We start from the raw sequence: 8,745 nt of genomic DNA, 5'->3' as shown, positions 1-8,745 counted from the left end.
TCTAAACTTTTAGACCTTTGGTCCAGCATGCACTTTGTATCATTCAATTCTATAATAGCTTGAAACAGCGCAAGCGCAATCGAATAAACATATGAAAAGAATAATGTCCTAGATTACCTGTAAATCCAAACACTTCAATGATGTACATTTTTCAGCTATAGACCTCAGCCCCACATCTAGTAGAGCATCATGTTAAGCTCAGCTTTTCAAGCTTAGCAGCAGCAACAGTCAACCCAACATCTGACAAACAGTAAGATTCTGTTTCATAGTCTTCTGAGCCATTAGTTTCAGCCAGAGAGTTGAACCTGAGAGATGAAATCACGGAATGATCAGTGTCGCGCCTTCATCCCTGCAACGGCTATACAAAAGTAACAATAAGTTTAGGCTTTCATGATGAGTGTATCATCCAGGTAGTGAAGCTCAGAAAAGTATCTACAGGAATACCTATGTTGCTCAGACTCTCCAAAAATAATGCCGCACCCGTGTCGGATCCTTCAAAAATGCACTACTTTTGGAGGATCCGACACGCTAGTTCATTTTTGAAGAGTCCGAGTAACATAGAGGAATACAATGCCTAGCACCGTATGGAAAATATCCTAACAAGTGCGGAATAGAAAATACTAAGGTGGGGTGTGTATCAAGATACGAAGCACTCCCCTAAGCTTGCTAGTAAAATCATTAGCCATTTAGTAGTCCCAATCAATGATATCAATTATACACAACAATTAAGATACACATCTTCAATCAAACAGTTAGTTGATGCGACATCTTTTCAGATTATTCATGTCTGATTGAAGATGTCTTGTAAAACAATACATGAAGTAAATATATATGCCGCTCACAGATTTTCTAAAGGGGCAGGAAGGATGAAAAACTTGAAACATATCTTTATTGTAGCAGCTTTTAAGTATAAAACTTCATTGAATCAATAATACATCATCAAACCCACGTAGAGGAGAAATAAACTTCAGTGTCTTTGGCAGCGGTAGAGCTTATCTTGTAATTTCTGGAAGAACCGAAAACAACTTTATCCAAAAAGAAATATTTTTTATCATCGCGCTGGACAGATAATGGGCTTCCATTCTAAGATATCGTTATTTTTTCTCTTCTATCAGAAGGAAGGTGTTATCAAGTAACCACCTCAAGAACTAATTCACTAAGTCTACAACAAATATTTCTAAATATTGGCCCGGCCCATTCTCTCAATTTTGTACACTCAACTCACAAACATCGACCCTTGCAAATCTGAAAATAAGAGGCATTCAAATTTAGAATGATGACAATACCTACATAAGATACTAATCGTCATTTTTCCTCCACATATAAGTAAAAGACTTCCATTACCAAAACGTAAAGAGGGCAAGAAGATTAAATAAAAAATCTCGATGCGGCCCATGTTATACCAATGGAAGAAACCAATTGGCAGAAATTATCGTAGATATAAATTTCCAGAAAGCTTTCTCAATGTTATAGATTGTACCAGGTGCAGACAGACCTAATGCTTGAGCAATACAAGTCGCGAGTATTTAAAATATATATACTTGTACCAAATCTAATCTACTGCATAGAAGTAATGGATGCAATGTACTCCGTCTTACCTTTCTTACAAAGCCATTTACTCTTAGAATCTTATATATATATATATATATATATAAAAGCAGGCCATAGGCCCGCTGACGTGGCAGCCTCACAATCCAGGATTTACATTTTTCTTTTCTCCCAGATTTTTGACCTTTTCCTCATTTTGACCATTTAATTAATAATTGTCCGGTGCAGTTTTAAAAAATGAAACGTCACATAGAAGTCTTAGGGTTGTGACCTTTCCATCTCCTGTAATAGTTACGTAACCTTTCAGAAATAAACCCTCTGGAGGGATCTTCCCTGCCAACATCAAAATGCTCACTCCAAGATTCCCACCATGGTTTGGTTCTCTTCGGCGCTTTTCCTACGATCTTCAGTCTTTCATAGTGAAAATTTTATGTTTATGGTTATGCGCGGTACCACCGCTTTCCTTCCTTCCTTCCTTCCTTTCATTCCTTTGCCTGCAGGCTGCTTAGTTTATTAATCAGTCTCTTATCTATGTCTAAATTATACAAGTCGTGAAGTCTGTTTCTTTTTCCCCGCAAAAATCCTTCTACTTTTTACAATGCAAAATTGCAAACGCTGGGAAATTGAAGTCGCAGGGACATGGATATGGCAATTCTGGACTATAATTCTCCCCGTGTTTGCAATGTGCTCTCAATTCCTTATTCTTAATTCTTCTGTCTAATATTTCGTAGAATATGCTCAGGTGCGTCAAAGATTATGGATGCCCAACATATGTTTGATTTAATTCCTGTTTGATGTTTCATGTTCATTTGAGTAGTGTAGAACTTCGGATAAAATGTGGTGAAGTGAGAAGCAAACTGGAATTACCATATCTTTCGCTGCTGCCAAAGTACACTTTTTCAACAAAAGTTTTCAATTTATTGCTCTGGATATTGTACTTTTACTCACAGCCCATAGCATTAAGGTTTTTCCACCAAAAATTTTCTTATTGTTTTGATATGTGCTTTTCTTTATCTCAATGTAATAGGAGCAGCTTTTCTGGTCAGTAACTCCACATATTTTTGTTATGTTGTCGTCCACTAATTTAATTACTCTCAAATGGATTAACATATTGAATGTTCATCTAATCTTTTCTGCATAGATAATGGTATGGAGACGAGATGTTTGTTTGTGGTTTGTTGTATTTGTTTGTTAAAATTTCCTGATTACTGCTTGATTTCAAGTTGGACTTTTGGCATCTATAAACATTCATCTCTATCAAATAATTATATTCAAACTAATTTGCTTGCAGGGAACTATCTGTCAATAATGTCTGAGTGTCAATAATGTCTGAGGTGTACCTGATCCAATGCTTAGTGCATCTGCATCACCATTTCTTATGATCATAATATCTCTTCCATGACAACATATCGTAGAGCTATGAGGTAAATACTCAAAATAAATATGTTTCAACAACTTTATCCACCATTCTGAGTCTTTTATAGGTAGAATCAGAGTTTTTCGATGAATCAGTTCTACAAAGCCATCTTAAAATGCAACTTGTGAGCTGGGCCACAAGCACAATTTAAAAGTAAGTATTCGTAGTAGATCGATGAGGATAATGAAGATTTGTTGCATATAGGAGTCAATAACTATTTTCTTCCTTTCTAATGTTGGTTGTATCTCTTTAGTAGAGTTTATAACTCCATTTTCTTTCTTTTGCTGGTTGCTCGCAAAACAATATTGGGGTAAAAAATTGGAAATGAACATATAAGGGAAGTATCAAAATTGAATCCTGATATGCTTTTCCTTAAATCTTGGGGGTACATAGAACAGAGGAAGCCAAAATACCATTACGAGGAGATATTAACCCCACCCCCTCCTCCCCCCTCTCCCGGCCCAGGAAGAGAAACTGTTTTATCTTGTGGTGGGACGTCTTGAATTTTACTTTCAATTTTAATCGTTTTTGTACCTTGGCCCAACTTAGATGGTAAACAGAAGCTACTACACTTAGGTGGTTGTTTTCTTTATCAGAGCCACAGTATTGGTTCAATTAACTTTTTTTATCATGATCAAATTTTGAAGTTGTATTCGCTTTCCAACCATATCATTCTTATGTCTTAAATTTCTATTGTGGACATTTTTTGAACAAATTATTAGATTCTTACTTTTTAAACTTTCACTGTGAAAGTTACTAGCTGTTACTATATGTTTATTAAACATTAATTTGCATGTTTGTAGGAGATAGTTTCCATCAACCCTGTTTTGTTGCGGTCAAACCTGATTCTTGCACGATCCAATATTTTGTAATGCACTAGCACTTCTTCAGGTATAAAAACTTCTTTTTTGTGTGAACTTTTGTCCAAATGATTCCTAATATTGTTTCTGTTATTCTTTATTGTTGGTGATCTTTAAAGAACTGAGTTATGTCATTATATAATTCCTTTTTAATGATTAAATGTCTTTAGCAGTAGGCTATTGAAAATTAGATATTTTGAGGTTGTGTCATATGTATCAAGAGGAGATAGAGGGGAATGCCAGAGAATGTAAGTTGCTAAAATTTTTATTTTAATGGAATTCTATAAGTGGTACATGGCGATATATGTTAATAGTGACGTAGTTTTAAGTTTTACTCTTATTTGGAGCATGTCAAAAATCACTTCTAACTATTTGTCTACTGTTCTCATAGCATAAGTGCTTTTATAATGTAATTGTATTCCAAAATAGTCCTGACTACTACCAACTTAGATTTTTGCACCTCTTGTAAATATTATGTGTACCCAAACCCCACTTTGTGGGATTTCATTGGGTATTTGTTGTTGTAAATTTTTTTTTTTTTGTCTACCTGTATGTTAGACTAAACTTAGTTGTAGATTATTATCAAAACCATATTTGGTTGCATTGTTAATCCAAGCATAATTTTAGTGATTCAATATGACGGTTTGTGTACATCTCTTCATTTGTTCATTCTTCACTTATAGATTAGATAGTGAGGACTTTATAACAAATTAGCATTCGAATGTTAAGATTTATCGCACTAACAGAAAATAGGGGCAAAATACCTTAAAGAAAGTTCTCTGAAAAACATAATATGAGTACTTATTCCTTTATTCTTCAATATTTTAATCTTGGCTTTTGACTCTTGCATTTCTTTCAAACATGTTCTGAAATATGATTTTCTTGAGCTAAGGGTCTATCGGAAACAACCTCTCTATCCCACAAAGGTAGGGGGATGGTCTGCATATTCCCCACCCTTCCCAAACCCCACCTGCTGGGTAGGTTGTTGTAGTACTTTTTCCTTTGAACAATTTTCCCTCAACCCAATCGAATTTTTCTTTTCTGTTTTTTAGATGTCTAGAAGGAACTAATTAACTTGGTTCAAGGCATTGAAGTTCGCTAAATGGACTACTAAATGCTGAATTATCATGACATGAATTATCATATAAGAAGTTCGAGATTATAAATTAGAAAGAAGGTTCTACCTTTTAAGAAACATTAAATCTGTTTGTATTAATGTTAACAGAGTTTTTTTTCCTTCGTTCAATAACTACTATCAATTTGTGAACGTTGATTGGTACAGATGACATGTAGGTAATGCAAGTTGAGTTTTGAGGCTCTGTTGAGAAGATGAGAGCTTTGGTTGTCCACTTAATTGAAGCCAAACAAACAACACAAATGAAATGGAGAAGGAGTAGGAAATAGTAGTTGAAGCAGAATTCATCAAAGCTTTCATTAATATAGTACCCTATTTTTAAAAAGTTAATTTTATTGTCACTTACGGCACTTCTGTTCCTTAAGTAGGAGTAGTATAATATTAACAGTACTTAATATTCAACACTTTTTCTCTTTAGTATAGAGTGTATGGTTATCAATTTTGGAGAGTTCAATGATGTAAGTTGCGTGATAGATACTTCTATTAATATCCCATTGTTAAAGTCTTGACCTTACCTTTTTGATAGTAAGATGGAGTCGTTTCATTTAGATGAAGCTAAGAGTTTAATATTTGAAGTATTTATTTTCAAGTGCTCAAGATGAGACTTAACGTATGTACACTAAGCATTAAAAGTATGAATTAAACATGATGTCTTACTGTTAGTGTTTTTACAAGATATAATAAGTTTATTTCATTATTGTTAATAGTTTATGGTAGAGTTACGAAAGAGATGGCGAAAGCCTCTAACAAAAATATTTGTATACTCTCGCCCATCCACGGCTTTTTCTCATGCCATCGAAGGGTATATTTTGATTTTCACATGACCGCGCGAAGCGCGGGCATATTCCCTAGTATATAAATATTTCAGAGCTTAATCCCTTGAAGTAGATGCAAAAAATCACAGAAGAATCTTGATTGTATCTTACTCGCTAAGCCACTACTGGCAAAGTAGTGACACTGCAGAAGTTGGAAGATTTGAACTATCATAGCTATCATGAAAAGTCTACCAATCTTCAAACCAATGGGAAATAGGTCTTCAAAATGCAAATTTCCAGACACCAACTCAAATACCCAGTAACTTGAACTTTTACTTTCCTACAACTTGGTACTGTAGCAGCAGGCCTAGTCATTCTGCTCCTTGCCCCCACTTCCCTCTACCCTCTTTAATTATTTTATCTTAAAATGATCCATTGGCTGATTTAAGATGGTCCATATTTTACCAATCATGTTCCAATGTCATTGTTGTAACATGAACAAAACAGAATCTTTACACAACCCTAAGTAAAGGAAAACAAGAAACCAACCTAAGAATCAAAGACAGCGTTAGCGGAGAAACCATTGGAGAGCTCAGCACCGACAACTTTCAACTCATTTGATAAGTCGCCCGTCAATACAGAGTCAGACCTATATCTGTATAAAAAAAAAGACCAGCAATTCAGATCACATTAAACAAAAAAACACTGATAAAGCATCCTGCATACAAATTAAGGAAACAAAAGAGTAGATTTGGCCAAAACTTAGAAAGAGTAACTAACTTGAAAATTGCAACAGCAAGAAAGGATTCAAAAAATAAGTTAGGGGGAGAAGAATAATGATAGAAGAAGAGGAAGGGTTCGAAATATTTGAGAGCAGAACTGGTAAGGTAGCAAATAACCTGCTGAGAAGAGAAGAAAGGAGTGAATCGGAGAAGCATAGAATAGAATTAGAATCAGCAAAAAAGATGAAAGGACTCTCTGCAAAAACTTATGCGCTGGCAGCAAGAATAAAAACCACGTTCATGCTCAATCGGCGATTTTTAGACGCGCCGTAAGTACAGCTATATCACCTAATTACTGAATGACTAAATTACCCTTATCTTACAATTTTAAGACAGAAAACTGACATGCTTTTCTAATATATAGAAACTAGGCAGCAACAGCCCGTGCTCAATTTTGTAAAAGTTGGAACTTTTTTTTTTTTTTTTTTTTAAATCAATCTTGTTTTTATGCACGCACCTAATTATTAAATCAACTAATTGCTGGATATTATATAAATAGCACCACAACTATAAACATTAGCGTGTAGTGTAAATATTCAAATTGCCTTTTATCTAACTACTAATTGGTTGATTGGTTTTATGTTACACCACGAATCTCACTTAGTCTACTTCCTTCCTGGGGATCATTTGTCCTTGGAAAGCGATACAAAATTGTCATGTCATATTTCATCTATCATCCATAAAAGTATTGAAAACCTGTATATTAGTAGCTTCACTGGCCATCAACATTTTTTGCCTCTAAGCTCCTTCTTCCTCCTCAGAAGATGCATTTCTAGGAATGTCAAATTTGAGAACTTAGTACTAAATTTTGGATCACCTCAGCTGTTAGCATTTCCTTCATCCACAGAGTATATCGCCTTCTCAAGAACCTTCAAATCTCTGCATGTAGGAAGTATGTTAACCTTGCTAACTGGAAAGATGCAACAGAGTCCCAAAGCAGTCCTGTATAGAATGGTCCTGGCAGGAGCTATATATCATATTTGGTTGGAAAGGAACATGAGGATTTTCCAGCAAAAACAGAGGAGCACAAAGGTGTTGATAAGGAAGATTATACAAGATATACACTGTCGTGGAGCTATGTACCCAAGACTAACTAAACTGATGCAGTCCCTGAATTTTATCCTTAATGCAGCTAGTTTTTAGATTGTGAGTAGTAATTAGATTACAATATTCACTTGGCCTGAAGGTGGGGAATGTCCACTTCATAGGCTAAACCAGAAAATGTACATCTTTGCAATTGGTAATAGAAAATTTCAGTTACCAAAACAAATAATTATAAAATCTGTGGAAACTATGGAACATGAAAACTGAGGTGAAGAACTAAAGAAATATCAAATAGCAATGAGGCCATTAGCTTTTATTTGATAAATTTCTCTCATCACGATTATTCAAGATATTATGTGGTATCACCATATGTACTTGCATTTGGATGGCTCCTAATAAACAGATTCTTGTAGAAACTATTTACAAGATAAATTATATACATGTAGGATTCATGTATTATTAATGTTTTCAATTCCTTATATTCAAAATTCTCAACTGGACATCCTTTTCAGCATTTTAAGAGTAGTATCTTGTGATTGTCTTAATGTCCATGCTGCCTAGGCAAGGCCTTTCAGGTTCAAGAGGAATAGTCTTTGCATCCATATCATGCAAGATGATTGCAAAGATAAGAGTTCGCAGAACCAAATAGGTACGCATAACCAAAAGACTTGGTATAAATTATTTTGTAAAATGGAATGCTTTTATTACAATATGTGCAAAGTGACATTAGTTCATTTTCCTGTAGAGCCATAGTCCAACTAATAGACATAGTACCCAAAGATCTAGAAATGTTTGCATCTGCATATACATCACAAATTCATCATTTGCAGGAGCTGTAGACATCAGTCTAATAGCCAACCTTTGTCATTCCAAGAATAAAAACATGAAGAAAAGTTTTGTAGTACCTTTAGAAAGTAAGTAAACACCAATCAACTAAAAGAAATGAAATTAAGGAGGGTCAGAGTAGATATTTTCATCTCTGTTTTCCACGTTGGGAAAAAACTATAGCGAAGGGGAGTTTCACCAACAGAGCAAGCGTAATAGGATGTAAATTAGAACATTCAGACTCACATGCAGACTCCACTATCGCTATTTGTGTTCATCTATGGATTTGTGTCCCATACTAAAGAATTGAATCAATGCGATTAAGGCAAGAACTGTTTGAAATAACTGAAAAAGTGATACGTTTCTTCACCTGTAAATT

General features: G+C 34.8%; 1 long non-coding RNA gene across 1 annotated transcript; it reads left to right on the top strand.

The window, feature by feature from the left end:
- The first annotated feature begins 2,865 nt into the window (after positions 1 to 2,865).
- LOC132041465 (uncharacterized) lies at positions 2,866 to 5,402 on the top strand. The gene is made up of 3 exons (XR_009411053.1): positions 2,866 to 2,972; positions 3,769 to 3,856; positions 5,108 to 5,402. It is a non-coding gene; the product is annotated as an uncharacterized LOC132041465 (long non-coding RNA).
- Positions 5,403 to 8,745: the final 3,343 nt, after the last annotated feature.

The sequence above is a fragment of the Lycium ferocissimum genome, unplaced genomic scaffold, assembly GCF_029784015.1.
Source record: "Lycium ferocissimum isolate CSIRO_LF1 unplaced genomic scaffold, AGI_CSIRO_Lferr_CH_V1 ctg10282, whole genome shotgun sequence".
In the NCBI taxonomy this organism is placed as follows: domain Eukaryota; kingdom Viridiplantae; phylum Streptophyta; class Magnoliopsida; order Solanales; family Solanaceae; genus Lycium; species Lycium ferocissimum.
This window is presented reverse-complemented; position numbering and strand designations above follow the sequence as displayed.